This window comes from Erythrolamprus reginae, chromosome 8 (assembly GCF_031021105.1).
Source record: "Erythrolamprus reginae isolate rEryReg1 chromosome 8, rEryReg1.hap1, whole genome shotgun sequence".
NCBI classification, from domain to species: Eukaryota; Metazoa; Chordata; class Lepidosauria; order Squamata; family Dipsadidae; genus Erythrolamprus; species Erythrolamprus reginae.
The window spans coordinates 17,442,572-17,462,488 of NC_091957.1; positions in this window are offsets into that span (position 1 = coordinate 17,442,572).

Sequence of the window (19,917 nt, forward strand, 5' to 3'; positions counted from 1 at the left end):
ACAATTGTGTGGTTCTTGGTTTTCTCTGAGCCTGGTTGGGCTTTCTTCGAGACGTTTCATGACCCACCTAGGGAACATCATCCAAGACTAGAGGGGTGGTTGGGCGTGTGGTGAGGAGGAGGAAGAGGGGAGGAGGAGGAGAAAGGAAATAAGGAGAGAAGGAGGAAGAAGAGGAAAAGGAGAGAAGAATGAGAGGAGCAGGAGGAAGGAATAGAGTGGAGAGAAGGAGAAGGAGAGGAGGAGGAGAAAAGCAGGAGAAGGAAAAGAAGGAGAGGAGGACAATGAGGAAAAGAAGAGAAGAAGGAAAAGAGCAGGAGAAAAAAGAGAGGAGAGGAGGAGAAAAAACAGGAGAAGGAAAAGAAGGAGAGGAAGAGGAGGAGGAGCAGGAGGAGGAGGAAAAGAAGAGAAGAAGGAAAAGAGCAGGAGGAAGAAAGAGGATAGAAGGAGAAGAGGAGGAGACGGTGGTCTCTGAATGTGATAGTTTTCTTGGAGACATTTCATGACCGAACTAGATAACATCATCAGTTCTAAAAAGGGTGTGGGTTTGCAGAGAGGAGGAGGAGGAAGAAGAGGAGGGGGAGGAAGAAAAGGGGGAGGAATAAGAGGAGGAAGAGGAAGATGAGGAGGAGGAAGAAGAGGAGGAAGAAGAAGAGGAGGAGGAGGAAGAGGAGGAGGACTGTAGGATTTATTTATTTATTTATTAGATTTGTATGCCGCCCCTCTCCGAGGACTCGGAGTGGCTCACAACAAGAAAAAAACAGCACAAATCCAATATTTAAAAAACAGTTTAAAACCCTTAACATAAAAACAATCATACAGATCCTCAGTCCTCTCTTTTAGCCTGGTAGTTTCCTCACAGACTTTCCTTTTTAAAAAAAATATAAATAAATTTTTATTTGAAATATGTACATAAACACGACAAAACAGACTTTTCGTGACCCAGCTATCTAACGCCATCAATGCTTAGTTGCATTCGGTTGGAAATCTTAAGGAATAGAAAATAAAATGCCACCACCTGGGGGCCGAGATTAAAACTGCAAACAGGAGGAGGTCGTGAGTACTTACAATTGAAGGAAAGGGTGAGGAGAATCCCCAAAATCTGGAAAGAGAGAGAGAGAGATCGTTAAAAGAATCGCTTCGCAAGGCAGACCAAAGGTTGCAAATCCAACATTCGCTTGATTAAAGAACTATCTACAGGGCGTCTTATTAAAATAAAATAAAATAAAAACACACAATCCACGTGCATTTGTAAAACTAGACCACCCCAACTCTACTGGAGGCCCTTTCTAAACCAGAGATTCATTTGTTGAATGTCCTTCGACCGATCCTCGTACTCATGACCACCGTAGCATTCCTTGAACCCAGCCTGTGGACCCTATTGTCATCTGAAATGAGATACGTTGGGTGGCCAAAGCATCTTTTAAACATAACTTTTCTAAGCTTACAAAGCGAATGTTTGCGAGATCTTTTTTATTTTTTATTTTAACTTTTATTGAAATACATAGATCAACACAATACACAAAACAACACAAAGACATTTAAAAGAACGTTGGACGAAAGGGGGGCTAATCCTAATAGGGGTTCAAACTATGTTAACCTTCTATTACAACTCGTATTCAATAGGTCATGTACACCAGTTTTGTTGACAATAAAAATCCTAAATCATATAAGTAATTTTCTGTCTCAATTTTGTTTTAACAATACTGTACTGTATATTCGAATACCAAGCAACAACTTTGTTAATGGAATATTAATCCAATGTACATTGATTACTTACGGTAATCCTTTTTTCTAACCAACAATAGAAGATATCCCAGCATTTGTAAAAATCGGATTCTTCTTTATTCTGAATTTCCAAGCGTTAGTTTGTCCATCTTAGCACAGATTGTAATTTTTTTCTATAATCTTTTATAGAAATCTTCATATGCAATTATCATCTTTGTAAACAAATGAATGAAAATATTGAACCTCCGATGGGTGGTCTATAAATTTAATAAATGATATCCTCCCCCATGGGTCTATATTCTTCCAAATGTTTCTGTGCGGCTTAATTTTCAAAATAATAATAATAATAAGAGGGAAGCCAAAGGAATAAATGGCTTTTCTGTTTTATCTCAGAGTCTCCGCAGACTCATAATTAAATATATTGTAGTTCCTTTTTATTCTTCTTCATCATTTGGTTCTGTCATCCCTTCCATCGAGGGACCTTCATTCTCACATTTTATTGATTATTTATCAATTTAATTTATATGCCGCTCAGTTCCCGAAGGATTTTGGGCGATTTACAACAAGGAACATTAAAAAAAAGTTTAAAGAAAACAACTTAAAACCCCTTTTATAAAAACATTCATATTTTTGGAGGCCGGATTGAAAAAAACATAAAAGTCACTATTGTTTGTGCTTGTCTTTGATCATGCATACTCAAACTTTAAAAAAAAATGCTTAATGCATTTTATCCCAATTTCATTTTAAAATTGTATTTTATCAACCAGTTTCCAGTTTTGAATTGATTTTTTAAAATTTCAGAAATAATGGATCAAGGGCTACTCAAAATAATAATAATAATAATAATAATAATAATAATAATAATAATAATAATAATGATGATGATAACACCAACACCAACCACACAACAACAACAACAATAATGAAGCTTAATGGAAGAAGAAGAAGGAGAAGAAGAGGGAGAAAGAAGAAGATGGAGAAAGAGAGGAAAAGAGAAAAATAAGGAGCAGAAGGAGACGATGATGATGAAGAAGAAGAAGAAGAAAAGGAGAGGAAGGAGGAGGAGGAGGAGGAAAGAAGGAAGAAAGAAGAGAAAAGGAGTGAGAAGGAGAGGAAGAGGAAGAGGAAAAGAAGAAGAAGAAAGAAAGAAGAAAGAAGAAAGAAGAAGAAGAAACCTTACCGCAATCTGGAGGCCCTTCATGATCTCAAGAACTTCGTGGAAGGACTCATGCATGCAGGAGGTCCTCCTATGGGGTTTTTTAAGGGCTCTCCAGCACTGCCCCCTGCGTCAGTTGAACTTTTGCATTTCCTGCCCGGCTGCATTTCTGCCCCAAGGCCCCTGAGGAGGAGGAGAAGGAGGAGGAAGGCCTTCCTCCAGCCAGCAACCCATCCACGGTTTCATCATGGTAAGGCTGGAGGCAGGTGAGGGCTGGGGTGGAGGTCATGCAGGCAGCCTTCCTCAATTCGGATGTCGAGGTGAGAAGGAGTGAGAGGTGACGGAGGTGATGGTGGTGGAAATCTCCAGGGTTTTCCTGTCAGTTGCCTCCGGAAGTTGGGATTGGACAGCCGTGGTCCTGGAATGGTCTGGGACCGTGATGGCAAGCCTATGGCATACGTGTCACAGGTGGCACGTGGTGCCCTATCAGAGGGCGCGCGAGACTTCGCTATCTTTCAGCTCCAGCACCCGCCAGCTGATTTTTGGCCTTCAGAAAGGCCGTTTCATCCTCCAGACTTTTCAGGGAAGCTTCCCTGAAGCCCCGGAGGGAAAGAAATCCCCCAACAGACAAACAGGAAGTTCAGAAAAACGCACTTCCGGTTTGCCGTTGTGCTGTTTTTGGCACTCCAGAAGACTCAGGGAAGCTTCCTGAAGCCCCAGAGTGTAAAAAACAGGACAATGGGCAAACCGGAAGTGTGTTTCCCCAAACTTCCGGTTTGACGTTGTCCTGTTTTTTGCACTCCTTCCTTCCTATCCACCAACCGATCCCTTTTCCTTTCCTTCCTATCTTTCTTCCTCTGCCTGGAGTCTTCGGAGAGGGGCGGCATACAAATCTAATAAACTATAACTATAACTTCCTCTCTCCTTCCTTCCTTCCTTCCTTCCTTCCTTCCTTCCTTCCTTTCTCCCTTTTCCATTTATCATATCTTTCCTTCCTTCCTTCCTTCCTTCCTCCTTTCTTTCTTTCTTTCTTTCTTTCTTCCTTTCTTTCCCTCTGTCCCTTTCTCCTTCCCTCTCCATGAAGGGCTTTATAGTCATAACCAACACTTTGAATTGTGACCGGAAACTGATCGGCAACCAATGCAGACTGCGGAGTGTTGGTGTGACATGGGTATACCTGAGGAAGCTCGCAGATACATTCTGCACGATCTGAAGTTTCCGAACACTCTTCAAAGGTAGCCCCATGTAGAGAGCATTACAGTAGTCGAACCTCGAGGTGATGAGGGCATGAGTGACTGTGAGCAGTGACTCCCAGTCCAGGTAGGGCTGCAACTGGTGCACCAGGCGAACCTGAGCAAACGCCCCCCTCGCCACAGCTGAGAGATGGTGCTCTAATGTGAGCTATGGATCGAGGAGGATGCCCAAGTTGCGGACCCTCTCTGAGGGGGTCAATAATTCCCCCCCCCCCAGGGTAATGGACAGACAGATGGAATTGTCCTTGGGAGGCAAGACCCACAGCCACTCCGTCTTATCAGGGTTGAGTTTGAGCCTGTTGACACCCATCCAGACCCTAACAGCCTCCAGGCACCGGCACATCACTTCCACTGCTTTGATGATTGGACATGGGGTGCAGATGTACAGCTGGGTATCATCAGCGTACTGATGATACCTCACCCCATTTACTTTGAGTTTGCATCTGTTGTGGCTTACTTTGAGTTTGCATCTGTTGTGTGCTCGTGTGTTGTTGTGGTTGAAGCCAAAGTAGTCGTTATTATTATTATTATGTATGTTTGTGTGTATGTTTGGTTTTTATAATAAGGGTTTTTAGTTGTTTTATTAAATTGGATTGTTACATGTTGTTTTTTATCATTGTTGTTAGCCGCCCCGAGTCTGCGTAGAGGGGCGGCATACAAATCCAATAAATAATAATAATAATAATAATAATAATAATAATAATAATATTTATTAGATTTGTATGCCACCCCTCTCCGTAGACTCGTTGGCAGGAAGGACGTTGTAGCAGATGATTTTATGGGCAGTGCTTAGGTTGTGTTGAAGGCGATGTATTATTATTATTTATTAGATTTGTATGCCGCCCCTCTCTGTAGACTTGGGGCGGCTCACAATAGTGATAAAAACAATATATATTGACAAATCTAATAATTTAAAATCTAAAATAACAATTGTACATTTAAAAAATCTAAAAGCAAGGAACCCCAATATAAAAAACATACATACAGTCATATCATGCACTAAAGCTACATAGGCAGGGGGAGATGTCTCAGTTCCCCCACGCTTGACGACAGAGGTGGGTTTTAAGGAGTTCACGAAAGGCCAGGAGGGTAGGGGCAGTTCTAATCTCTGGAGGGAGCTGATTCCAGAGGGTCGGAGCCGCCACAGAGAAGGCTCTTCCCCTGGGTCCTGTCAGACGACGTTGTTTAGTCGACGGGACCTGGAGAAGACCAACTCTGTGGGACCTGACCGGTCGCTGGGATTCGTGCGGCAGAAGGCGGTCTCGCAGATATCCTGGTCCGGTACCATGAAGGGCTTTTAGACGTAGTTCTAAGCTTTCTAACTGAGGATTGAGTCTAGTTGGGTAGGGATTCTGTTGTGAGTGGAGGAGTGGAGGACTCTTCTCATAAAGTATCTCTGGACATTTTCTAACATTTTCTTTTCCTTCCCTCCCTTCTCCTCTCTCTTCCCCTCCCCTTCTCCAGCCACAGAATCCCAGCCTCTTTCTCTCCCTCCATGACTCAACCGATCTATCCCCTGGAGGGTCTTAGGGAGCAGCCTCACCTAAGCGCATGACCTTTGGGTGCATGAGGGAATGAGGGAGCCAGAAACCCAGCGGCTTCGACAGCCCTCCTGTTGCGTAGACAGTGACCTTCACTGCCTGCCCTGGGGACAGCCCCCTCCCCTCTCCACCCCACAAGAGGAAGGAAGGCCTAATTGGCCCTTGGAATCGATGTACAGTGGGACCTCTACATACGAACTTAATTCGTTCCATGACCAGGTGCTTAAGTAGAAGCAATTTTTCCCATAGGAATCAATGTAAAAGCAAATAATGCATACAAACATTATTCCAAATGTAAAATAATGCACTTGGGGAAAAGGAATCCTCAATCTGAGTATTGCACTGGCAGCTCCGTGTTAGCAAAAACTCCAGAAGAGAAGGATTTAGGGGTAGTGATTTCTGACAGTCTCAAAAGGGGTGAGCAGTGTGGTCGGGTGGTAGGAAAAGCAAGTAGGATGCTTGGCTGCATAGCTAGAGGTATAACAAGCAGGAAGAGGGAGATTGTGATCCCCTTATATAGAGCGCTGGTGAGACCACATTTGGAATACTGTGTTCAGTTCTGGAGACCTCACCTACAAAAAGATATTGACAAAATTGAACGGGTCCAAAGACGGGCTACAAGAATGGTGGAAGGTCTTAAGCATAAAACGTATCAGGAAAGACTTAATGAACTCAATCTGTATAGTCTGGAGGACAGAAGGAAAAGTGGGGGACATGATCGAAACATTTAAATATGTTAAAGGGTTAAATAAGGTTCAGGAGGGAAGTGTTTTTAATAGGAAAGTGAACACAAGAACAAGGGGACACAATCTGAAGTTAGTTGGGGGGAAGATCAAAAGCAACGTGAGAAAATATTATTTCACTGAAAGAGTAGTAGATCCTTGGAACAAACTTCCAGCAGACGTGGTTGGTAAATCCACAGTAACTGAATTTAAACATGCCTGGGATAAACATAGATCCATTGTAAGATAAAATACAGGAAATAGTATAAGGACAGACTAGATGGACCATGAGGTCTTTTTCTGCCGTCAGACTTCTATGTTTCTAAACCCATTAGGAAAGAAATAAAAGCTCAGAATTTGGGTGGGAGGAGGAGGAGGAAGAAGAGGAGGAGGAGAGTCGCTGCCGAAGGAAGAAGGTGAGATGAGTGCCCCCTTTTGCCTTTCTGAGCCCAGACGCTCCAGGAGGCAACCTTGCGCCGGGTGTATGGGAGGCAGCGCAAGGGAGTCACCATAGAGAAGTGGTTTATTCCCTCTCCAAGTGCCCAGAGAAAGGAAAACACTCTGTTTGCTCTGGGTTGCCAAAGCCTCCTTAAGTGCCACCAAAAGACTCCTCCGGCAGGCCAGAAAAGACTGAGATGGCTGGGATTAAAGGGGGAATGGCAGGAAACTGGCCGGGCCTTTGTGTTGCTCTCAAATTTCCTGGGAAATTTTTTCCGGGCTCGGGTTCTTAAGTAGAAAATGGTTCTTAAGTAGAGGAAAAAAAATATTGAGCACCCGGTTCTTGTCTAGAAAACTTCTTAAGTAGAGGCGATCTTAAGTAGAGGTACCACTGTACAATTGATGCTCGCTTGACGTTCAAGCTATCTTGGTCTTTTGGAGGGGAATGTTCCAATAATTGTAATAATAATAATAATAATAATAATAATAATAATAATAATAGACATTTCACAACCCAAGTAAGTAACATGATCAGTGCTAGCAAAAAGATGGGTTTGCAAATATTGTACGTTAAAGGCTTAAATAAGGTTCAGGAGGGAAGTGTTTTTAATAGGAAAGTGAATCCAAGGACAAGGGGGCACAATCTGAGGTCAGTTGGGGGTAAGATCAGAAGCAACAGGAGAAAATATTATTTGACTGAAAGAGTCGTAGATGCTTGGAGCAAACTTCCATCAGACGTGGTTGGTCAATCCACAGGAACTGAATGTAAACATGCCTGGGATAAACATAGACCCATCCTAAGATAAAATGCAGGAAACAGTATAAGGACAGACTAGATGGACCATGAGGTCTTTTGCTGCCATCAGTCTTCTATGTTTCCATGTTTCTATGAATGAGGAAGGAAGGAAAGAAACAAGGAGAAGGAAGAAAGAAATGAAGGAAGAGAAGGAAGGAATGAGGAAGGGAGGGAGGGAGAAAGAGAAGGAAGGAAGGAAGGAAGAATCCACAGTAACTAAATTTAAACATGTCTGGAATAAACATAGATCCATCCTAAGATAAAATACAGGAAATAGTATAAGGGCAGACTAGATGGACCAGGAGGTCAATCTTCTATGTTTCTATGAATGAGGAAGGAAGGAAGGAAGGAAGGAAGGAGAAGGAAGAAAGAAATGAAGGAAGAGAAGGAAGGAATGAGGGAGGGAGGGAGGGAGAAAGAGAAGGAAGGAAGGAAGGAAGGAAGGAAGGAAGGAAGGAAGGAAGGAAGGAAGAATCCACAGTAACTGAATTTAAACATGTCTGGAATAAACATAGATCCATCCTAAGATAAAATACAGGAAATAGTATAAGGGCAGACTAAATGAACCAGGAGGTCTTTTTCTGCCCTCAATCTCCTATGTTTCTATGTTTTAAGTAGTTAATAGTACAGTAATAGTTTCTTAAGTGTAGTTATTCATCTTAACTATTTTTATTTCCCATCCAATCGTAAAACTTCCCCCAAATTGGATAGTCATCCAAATCTTCTTTATCTTTAACCTTCAAAGTCAATCTCTTCATCTCAGCACAATCCATAATCTTTCTTAATATTTCTCTTGGCATCCTATTCAATTTCATCATCCAATTTTCCGTGATCACAGAATTTTTGCAGAGGTTGTAAGTTTGGAAAGTGTTCCTAGTTCACTTCAGGGTGGTTGTAACTTGCAACGGTCAGTCAACATCATTGGGGAGAGAAGGAAACACACTAGAAACTTAGAGGAGATGTTTTTGGAAGCATCTCTAGAGCGTTGAACCACAAATGGCCTGAAGGAAGCTGCAAAGAGAACCTCTCCAAAGTATAGGGGTCCAAAAGGAAAATAGATGACCTGGTTTTGCTGGTCAAACTGGTTGAGTGGGATCGTATCTTTCACCCTCACCACCACCCTGGGCCATCTCAACCCCTCCTTCTGTTTTACTCATGTATGTTGACCACAGAGATGGTTTCGGTCAACATTGGCCAACTTTATGCCCCGTGGAGCTGGATCTCTCTTTCTCCACCCCACCCAAGTTTCAAGAGTTTTTATTAATTTTATTTTTGAAAACAATCCATTTCATAGAAACATAGAAGATTGACGGCAGAAAAAGACCTGATCCATCCAGTCTGCCCTTCTATATTTCCTGTATTTTATCTTAGGATGGATATATGTTTATCCCAGGCATGTTTAAATTCAGTTCCTGTGGATTTACCAACCACTTCTGCTGGAAGTTTGTTCCAAGCATCTATGACTCTTTCCGTCAAATAATATTTTCTGATCTTTCCCCCAACTGACCTCAGATTGTGCCCTCTTGTTCTTTTGTTCACTTTCCTATTAAAAACACTTCCCTCCTGAACCTTATTTAACCCTTGAACATATTTAAATGTTTCGATCATGTCCCCCCTTTCCCTTCTGTCCTCCAGACTATACAGATGGAGTTCATGAAGTCTTTCCTGCTTAAGACCTTCCACCATTTTTGCAGCCCGTCTTTGGACCCGTTCAATTTTATATTTCTGTATAACCAGTGTGTTGTCTGCATGCAATTAATTTTGAGACATTGTAATAATCATAACATTAATATTTGTTGTGGTTAGCTCTGGCCCAGCTCCTGCCCCAAGGACTGTGGATGTGGTGGAGACATCCACATGCTGCAGGCCTGTTTTGTCCCTGGTGGAATCTGCTGATGAAGGCTCCTCTGACCAAGAAGACATGAGTGACAGGGAGGAGGAGAGTGGGGCAGACAGCTCAGAAGGAGATCAATTATCTAGCTCCTCCTTGGATTCAGAACAAGAGTTAATGATACAGCCACGCATGCAGAGAGCGATGCATAGGCAGCAACAACCGAGAGATTATTATCAAAGAAAATGAGGCCACCTGTGGTTGGGTGGGGCTGTGGTAATTAGGGAGGCTGCTATAAAGAGCAGACTGTGGGTTTGGCCATTGTGGAGGATTATCTGATCCTTGTGTTTCATGACTGCTTTACTGACTTTGACCTTTTGTGTGCTGATTTTTCCCTGCTTTGAAACTAAACCAGAGCAAAGTGTGTTTCACTTTGTGAAAGAGGAAGGACTGTGAATTGCCTCACAGCTGCAAACTAAGTATCACAGAACTGATAAGGGACTTGTGCAAATTAACAGTTTGTTTGGAGACAGTGCTCTTTGCTGTACCAAAAGAGGGCTTGGTTTAAGTGAATTTTCATTATAAAGAACATTGTTTTGACTTTTCAAACGTGTGTGTGTCTGAAATTGTATCTGTGCATTTTTGGGAGGAGTCTACCAGAGAGCCCGACAGAACAAATAATAATAGTCATCAAATTGATATTGACCTCATAAGATCAATATGCACGCCCTTTACTGACTTCTTAGGAATCGGGAGAGGTCGACACTGGATAGTCTTAAGGGAAAAGTTTATTCGGGGGTTAGGTGATGATACTACAGAGTTCCAGGCATCAACTACTCGGTTACTAAAGTTGCATTTTCTGCAGTTGAGTTTGGAGCGGTTTACATTAAGTTTGTCTCTGTTGTGTGCTCGTGTGTTGTTGTGGTTGAAGCTGAAGTAGTCGTTGACAGGAAGAACGTTTGATAAAACCTCCCTTGTGTGATTCACCCTGTTGGGAGTCCAGGGCTGCAATTAATCTGATTTTTGCAAAAGAGTTTCAACACGTGTTTGTTCAACAACAACAAAGAGAGTTTCAAAGCCACGGATTTTGAGAATCCTATTTTAAGAGAAAGCCCAAATAACCTTCCGAATGTTGGCTAAGTGTCTGGCCTGGGGATATTTCCCCCACGTTGGCCTCTGAAACCTGGACTGTTGGCTGTTTGGAAACAGGGCAGGGTTGGATCAAAGTTAGTGTGTGTTGTTTATGACACTCCAGGGCAAAGTCTAAGACTCAAAGGAGAGGACCCAGTGGCAGAATATAACCGAGCGGAGACGGCCTCTTGCAAATCAGAATTTAAAAGCCGATAGAGTTGGAAGGGACCTTGGAGGTCCTCTAGTCCCACCCCCTGCTGGAGCAGGAAGCTCTTTATCATTTGAGACGAAACATCTCCACAACCTCTGGTGGCAAGTAGTTCCACTGGTTAATCGATCTGGGATTATAGAATAAAAGAGTTGGAAGGGACCTTGGAGGTCTTCTAGTCTGACCCCCTGATTGAGCAGGAAGCCCTTTATCATCCCCACAACTTCTGGTGGCAAGTGGTTCCAATGGTTAATCGATCTGGGATTATAGAATAAAAGAGTTGGAATGGACCTTGGAGGTCTTCTAGTCTGACCCCATGCTTGAGCAGGAGACCCTTTATCATCTCCACAATGTCTTGTGGCAAGTAGTTCCACTGGTTAATTGATCTGTGATTATAGAATAAAAGAGTTGGAAGGGACCTTGGAGGTCTTCTAGTCTGACCCCCTGATTGAGCAGGAAGCCCTTTATCATCCCCACAACTTCTGGTGGCAAGTGGTTCCACTGGTTAATCGATCTGGGATTATAGAATAAAAGAGTTGGAAGGGACTTTGGAGGTCTTCTAGTCTGACCCCATGCTTGAGCAGGAAGCCCTTTATCATCCCCACAACATCTGGTGGCAAGTAGTTCCACTGGTTAATCGATCTGGGATTATAGAATAAAAGAGTTGGATGGGACCTTGGAGGTCTTCTAGTCTGACCCCATGCTTGAGCAGGAAGCTCTTTATCATCTCCACAACGTCTGGTGGCAAGTAGTTCTGCTGGTTAATCAATCTGGGATTATAGAATAAAAGAGTTGGAAGGGACCTTGGAGGTCTTCTAGTCCGACCCCATGCTTGAGCAGGAAGCCCTTTATCATCTCCACAATGTCTGGTGGCAAGTAGTTCCACTGGTTAATCGATCTGGGATTATAGAATAAAAGAGTTGAAAGGGACCTGGGGACTTCTGCAGGCGAGCTACTCCATCCATCCATCCACCCACCCGTCTCTCTAACCCATAATCATCGAATCCTAGAAGGATGGATGGGACCTTTAGAGGTCTTCTAGTCCAACCCCCTCAAAGTAAGAGACCCTTATGCCATTTCAGACCATTAATTGTCCAATCTCTTCTTTAAAACCTCCAGCGTTGGAAGCGTTCATGATGCTTCATTCATTTTACGACGGTTACTGACTTACTGGCTGACTCCATTACCGTCAGAACCCGAGGACTAGCTGTCAATCTTTCTAGGATGGGTCCTTCACCTTCTGCCCATCCCATCTCACTGAATTCTCAGGACAGTAAACCATTTTAGAGAATCATTGGCCCATAAAAGCATTTTATTACCGAATAATCTGCCGTCTGGACAGTTGCATTGTTTTTGGAAAGGGTGGGCGGGCGTTTTTATGGCAATTTTATGGCGCTTAGAGGCTCCCACCCACCGGAGAGAAGAAAGTAGGGAGATTTAAGAGTTTACAGAAGTACAAAAATTCATTTATTTAAAGGAAGGTGTGCGGAGGAGACGAAAAAACCTGAAGCAGCCCCGAGGAGAAGAGACGACTCCGCGAGCAGGGAGCGGCATTGACACGGAGAGAAAAAAGTGGCAAGGATGCTAATTTGGTGGCAAAGAGGGTAAAAGCCAAATATAGGTAAGCTGAGATTAAACAGAGTTGGAAGGGACCTCGCAGGTCATCTAGTCCAACCCCCCATGTGCAAGCAGGAGCAATTGAGCAAAAAAGTCCAGTTTCCAGCTTTATGTTGGGCTGGGTTCTTATCAAACTAAGTTTTCCAGTTCGAAAAGTAGCTTCAGAAGCCATCTTGGTTGTGGTTTGCTAAACAAACCATGATTAAAGAAACAACGGCTTGGGTAATGTGTGGAATGCAGCTACCTAGAAGGAGGCTTCATGGTTTGTTTCCCGGATGGTGGCTTGTTTTCACGTCTTCCTCTCGACGCCAGTCCTGAATTCTACGGAGATGACCCGGAAGTGACTACGAAAGTGAGGTCACAGCAGGAAGATTGGGATGGGTGACCACCAGGCGACCCCAGCGAAGAGCCAGGGCGGGTTTTTCACTTAACATCCAGAGCAGGCGATGTTGAAACAGAGTTCACAGTTTTCGGGCTCTCGGGCGATGGCGGCTAAAGCCAAAGAAAGACAAAAATGGGTTTGTGAGATATTTTCCCCAACCTGAACGACGCTTACCTGAGCTACTTCAACCTGAAGAAGTTGCTAGACGTTGCCCAAATGTTTGACACCCTACCTATGAGTAGTACTGTTGTGTTCGTTTAGAGAGGCAACTGGGTAGAAGGGACTGGACCTCAGAGACCGGCCTTGGAGAAGCTGAGAACTGTGGAAGTACAAAGACTTTCCGTGATGTTTTCTCAGCTCCTTCAAGAGGACTAGGGGAATGGAAAGGTTAAAATGACCAGGAAGTAGCTGTCAGTTGCTCAAAGAGGAAGGATGTTTCAGCAATGCCTGGAGGGGTAGTGTGAAAATTTCGACAGAAGCTGAGTTGCAAACGGTTGCAAATTTCTGCCTCCCGGGAGGTCAAAGGTGAGCTAGATGACCTATCGGCTCCCATGCAAACTGTCTGTTTTAATGATTTAGGTGAGGATTCTTTGGGGAGGGGCGGAGGAAGACATGCAACCCCCCCTCCAAAAAAGCCCCCATTCAGGTCCTAATTGAAGTGTTGGAGAATTCGCCTTTTCCATTGTGTTATTAGTTATTAATAACTAATTGCTTATTAACCAACTGATGTAAGAGTAAACAATGGGGTTTCTATTTGTTTAAATAGATAGAGAATGGGTGAAAATTTGAGTCAGTAAGTTGGAAGGGAGATGCGAAAGAAAAAAAGGAATTAGGAATTTGGGGCATTTATTGCTTTATTGCTTTAATCCTTTATTTGTTTATTTCTTTGTCTGTCTGTCTGTCTGTCTGTGTCTCTGTCTAGTTCTCTCTCTCTCTCTCTCTCTCTCTCTCTCTATCTATCTATCTATCTATCTATCTATCTACCTATCTATCTATCTATCTATCTATCTATCTATCTATCTATCTATCTATCTATCTATCTATCTAATTACTATTTTTCTTATTACTATCTCTCTTTCTCTCTCTATCTAATTATTATCTCTATCTATCTATCTATCTATCTATCTATCTATCTAATTACTATTTTTCTCTGTATCTTATTACTATCTCTATCTATCTATCTATCTATCTATCTATCTATCTATCTATCTATCTATCTATCTATCTATCTATCAAATTACTCTCTCTCTCTCATTTTACTGTACCATTGTAACTCCCAATGGCCCCTTAACCTGTCCGGTATTAACAATTGGGACAAGCGAGGTCATGAGATGAGGCAAAACTCAACTTAACAGGGGTTTCGCTTAGCGACATACATGAGGACGTAACTCGAAGACTGCTTTTATACAGGGCTGTTTTACCTACCGAGGGTTCGGAAGGCGGCGGCGGCCCTCGGTGAGGAGCAGAGAGGGACGAATTCACTGGGGAGGCCGGGGTGGGAGCAGGCGGTCACCGATACCCCGTCTTGGAAACGGGGGTTTGGGGCCGGAGTATCCAGAACCTTCTTCAGGGCTTTGACCGAATCCAAAGAGAAGGAGAAATTTAGGACCTGGGCGGGAGAGGAAGAAGGGGAAAAACAACAACAATGAGGTGGGTCTTGCATCTTGAAAAAGCTTCAGGAGATGGAGCAGTCGCAAACGTCCAGAGGCGAGTTCAATGGATTTGGGAGGAGAAGGAGAGAAGGGGATGGGAGCTCGGAGGTCTTCTAGACTGACCCCCTGCTTTGAGCAGGAGACCCTGAAGCATTTCAGACAAAGGGTAGTCTCTTTTTGAAAGCCTCCAGGGATGGAGCTCTCATAACGTTTGAAGGCAAGTCAGCCTTCCTTCCTTCCCTCCTTCCCTCCCTCCCTCCTTCCCTCCCTCCCTCCTTCCTTCCTTCCTTCTTTCTTTCTTTCTTCCTTTTCCATTTATCATATCTTTCCTTCCTTCCTTCTTTCCTTCCTTCTTTCCTTCCTTCCTATCTTCCTTCCCTCCTTCCTTCCTTCCTTCTTTCTTTCTTTCTTTCTTTCTTCCTTTTCCATTTATCATATCATTCCTTCCTTCTTTCCTTCCTTCTTTCCTTCCTTCTTCCTTTCTTCCTTTTCCATTTGTATCTTTCCTTCTTTCTTTCCTTCTTTCCTTCCTTCTTTCCTTCCTTCCTTCTTCCTTTCTTCTTCCTTCCTTCCTTCCTTTCTACTTTTCTTCCTTTTCCATTTGTATCTTTCCTTCCTTCTTTCCTTTCATCCTTCCCCCTCCCTTTTCTTCCTCCTCCTCTCCTTTCCTCTCCTCTGCTTCCTTCCTTCCTTCCTCTCATCCTTCCCCCTCCCTTTTCTTCCTCCTCTTCTCCTTTCCTCTCCTCCTCTCCTCACTGCTTCATTCCTTCCTTCTTGCCTGCCTGCTGCCTACCTGCTTTCCTTCCTTCCTTCCTTCCTTCCTGGCTGGCTTCAGGGGCTTTGGAGAACACCTTTTAGGTGTTTGGAGACTTCCTCACCTTTTGGGGCAGCCACTCCAATATTGGATGGCCACTATCATGTCATCCCTGGTCCTTCTTTTCATGAAGCTACACCTACGCCCAATTTCTGCAACCGTTGACGTTCTCCAGAAGAAACTCTGGACAACAGAGGTCCATCCCTTGGTCATCTAAACTAAGCAATTTATTTATTTATTTATTCATTCATTAATGCGAGCTGCGGACTCTGGGCGATGAACAGCAATATAAAAAGCAACAGTCTAAAAACAGTCAAACAGTTTTAAGAACCCTTAAATTAAACCCTGACATTCTTTAATTTTAAATGAAATTAAATTTGCAGATCCCACCCACCCTAAACCAGAAACCCACCCTCCACCAAAGGTTTACCTGGACGGTGATGTCTTCGGCGAAGGCCGGCAGGAGGCACAAACCCAGAATCAAGATCCAAGAGGACTTCATGGCTGAAGCTGCGATCCTGGTGCTTTCTTTAGACTGGGAAGACGAGTGCGAGACTTGTGACTCGACAACCCAGAAGATGGGCTTGTTTAAAAGGGGGCGATCCTGGTTACTGAATAACCCAGATTCTCATGGCACCAGGCTGTAAAACAGAAAGAAGAAGTTGGACTGCAAATAAGGGTGGGGTGCGGCCGTTTGTGCAATTTTTACGCCGTTTTTATAGCCGCCCTCCCGATCTGAGCCGCTGGTGGAAGCCTTTTAAGAAGTTTAAATTTAAAACTTAAGCAATTCAAGATGGGCGGACTTCTTTTTTTATTTTTTTTTATTTTTTAATTGAAACCATTCAATTCAATTCAATTCAATTTATTAGATTTGTACGTCGCCTCTCTCCGAAGACTCGGGGTGGCTCACAACAATAATAAAAACAATATTCCAGCGAAAACAAATCTAATATTAAAAATCACATAAAACCCTATCATATTTAAAAAAGCAAACAAAATATACATACCCAAACATAAATATAAAAAAGCCTGGGGGAAAGGTTTCTCAACTCCCCCATGCCTGGTGGTATAGATGGGTCTTGAGTAATTTACGAAAGACAAGGAGTGTGGGGGCAGTTCTAATCTCCGGCGGGAGTTGATTCCAGAGGGCCGGGGCTGCCACAGAGAAGGCTCTTCCCCTGGGGTCCGTGAAACGACATTGTTTGGTCGACGGGACCCGGAGAAGGCCAACTCTGTGGGACCTTATCGGTCGCTGGGATTCTTGCGGTAGCAGGCAGTTCTGGAAGTACTCTGGTCCAATGACATGCAGGGCTTTAAAGGTCATAACCAACACTTTGAATTGTGACCGGAAACTGATCGGCAGCCAATGCAGGACACAGAGTGTTGCAGAAACGTGGGCGAATTTAGGAAGCCCCATGATGGCTCTTGCGGCCGCGTTCTGCATGATCTGAAGTTTCCGAACACTTTTCAAAGGTAGCCCCATGTAGAGAGCGTTGCAGTAATCGAACCTCGAGGTGATGAGGGCATGAGCGACTGTGAGCAATGACTCCCTGTCCAAATAGGGCCGCAACTGGTGCACCAGGCGAACCTGGGCAAACGCCCTCCTCGCCACAGCCGAAAGATGATGTTCCAATGTCAGCTGTGGATCGAGGAGGATGCCCAAGTTGCGAACCCTCTCTGAGGGGGTCAATAGTTCCCCCCCCAGGGTAATGGACGGACAGATGGAATTGTCCTTGGGAGGCAAGACCCACAGCCACTCCGTCTTGTTTGGGTTGAGTTTGAGTTTGTTGACACCCATCCAGGCCCCAACAGCCTCCAGGCACCGGCACATCACAAATACAAAAACATGCAGAAAACATGTAAAGAAAACCCAAAACATTAAAAAACCCAATGCAATAACACCTCTGTACATTAAAAACATACAGAAGGCGGTTACGTAACAAGACGTTATTTTTGTAATTTACATTTCAGACAATCCCAAAAGAAGAAGATACAACTATCTATGTTTCTCTGTCCAACAGCAATAGAAGCAAATGTTTACGCTGAATTTGTTAATCACAGTATGGCGATTATTTCAGTATTAAGTTTGTTTGTATCATCTCTTCTGATGTCTAGCCACTGATAAAGGTTATCCCATACGGTAAGAAAAAGTATTTCTCTTGTTTGTTTTGTAATTCATATTACTATTCCAAATCCTAATTCCATAGTTTTTCCTCACTATTATGCATTATATTTATTATTTTAATTCCTTAATCCCAAATTCCTATATTTATTTTTCTTTCCTCCTCCTCCCTTCCTCCTCCTCTCTTCTTTCCTTTTTTCTTCTCTCTTCCATCACCATTTCTTCTTTCCTTTCCCTTCTTTCTCCTTTCCCTTCTTCTCCCTTCCTCTTTCCTTCCTCCTTCTCCTCCTCCCCTCCTCCTTCCTCCTCCTTCTCCCTCCCTCCCTCCATCCTCCCTCCCTTCCTTCCCTCCCTCTCTCCTTCCTTGTTTCCTCCCTTCCTTCCTTCCTTCCCTCCCTCCTTCCTTCCTTCCTTCTCTTTCCTTCCTTCCCCTTCCTTCTCCTTCCTTCCCCTTCTTCCTTCCTCTCTTCCTCCTTCCTTCCTTCCAACCTCCCTTCCTTCCTTCTCCATCCTTCCTTCTCCTTACATCTCCTTCCTTCCATCCTTCCTTCCTTCCATCCTTCCCTCCCTCCTTCCTTCCTTCTCCTTTCTCCTTCCTTCCCCTTCTTCCTTCCTTCCTTCCTCCTTCCTTCCTTCCAACCTCCCTTCCTTCCTTCTCCATCCTTCCTTCTCCTTCCATCTCCTTCCTTCCATCCTTCCTTCCTTCCATCCTTCCCTCCCTCCCTCCTTCCTTCTCCTTCCTTCTCCTTCCTTCCCCTTCTTCCTTCCTTCCTTCCTTCCTCCTTCCTTCCTTCCAACATCCCTTCCTTCCTTCTCCATCCTTCCTTCTCCTTACATCTCCTTCCTTCCTTCCATCCTTCCCTCCCTCCCTCCTTCCTTCCTTCTCCTTCCTTCCCCTTCCTCCTTCCTTCCTTCTCCTTCCTCCCTCCCTTCCTCCCTCCCTCCCTTCCTTCTCCTTCCTTCCTTCTCCTTCCATCTCCTTCCTTCTCCTTCCTTCCATCCTTCCATCCTTCCATCCTTCCATCCTTCCATCCTTCCATCCTTCCATCCTTCCATCCTTCCATCCTTCCATCCTTCCATCCTTCCATCCTTCCATCCTTCCATCCTTCCATCCTTCCATCCTTCTCCTTCCTCCCTTGCTGCTTGTTAAAACTCAACATCTGATCCAGAAATAAAACGTCACCCCCATTTTATTTCGCTCTTAAAAAGCCGTTCCTCAATTGCAAAATGTATGTTGTACGGGTGTGTCAGAGATTGCACTGAGCTGGTTTATTCAGCACAATTCTGCTTTTTTTGTTTTGGAAACATCAAGCAATTCGCTCTCATAAATGCTTATAAACATAAACCGATAAAGCAAGAGGATTAAACTTGGGGGCCAGACAGAGAAAACGCCAGAAGCATATTGGCTTAGGTAATGAGTCCTAGAAAATAAAGAAGAATGACGTATAACGAAGCAAGAAATGTTGAATCTGCAAGTAAACTGGGGAGACGGTGAGGATCCGAGTTGCAGAAATAGGGATGGGGGAAAAAAACGATAACAATTTTACAAGAAGGGACTGTTGGGATAAGAGGTGGTGTGAACATGAGAAAAGTGTTATATAACTTTGCACAAAGTTCAAGAAATTTCCTTGGAAAATCTCTCTCTCTCTCTTTATCTGTCTCTCTGTGTCTTTATCTCTCTCTTTTATCTGTCTATCTATCAATCAATCTCTATCTATCTATCTATCTATCTATCTATCTATCTATCTATCTTTCTATCTTCTCTCTCTCTCTCTCCATGGTTTTTAATACATCTACTTAATTGAAAATAGAAGATTGCTATGTTTTGCATCTGTACTGGAAAATGTTCTTTTTCTATATACTATATTTGTTTCAGGACTCTTATTTTTCTTACCACCTTTTACAATTCCTTCCATTTTTTACGCTTCCCAATCCCTTTGTGTTAATTTTGCATTTACCAATAAAATTATTCTCCAAAGGCGGCCAAAAAAGAGAGCAAAGAATGTGAAGAATTGGTTTCTGATATCCTGCACAGCAGTTATAAATAGAAACTTATTTGAATCTCTAAAACTTCTTTCTATAATCCAGACTATCGAATCATCGAAATCATGAATCACATATTCCCGTTGTTGTTGTTGTTTTCCATTGTTAAATAATAAATAATGAATAAATAAATAAATTGTTACACAATCAACACTCTTACAGACACAGGATGCTTTCCCAAAATGAGAATAATTTTATCACCTGCAAAAAGAAGACCTTTATCAGGGAAACAATTTTTTTAAAAGCCAAGCAATTGGAAATTTTTGGATCTTGGCAATCTATCTAGACAGGAGAGAAGAGGGGGGGGGGGGAATCCAGATTGCAGGAGATTAATTTTTGACCTGGAATACAACTGTTTAAAGGTGTGCCTGACACTGGTTGTAAATCGTGCCTGGTTGTAAATTGGGTCTTAAAACTTTATTGTTTTGTGGTTTGAACCAGGCTGACGCAACTCCCTCGCCCTCTGCCAAGAAAAAGAGGAATTGA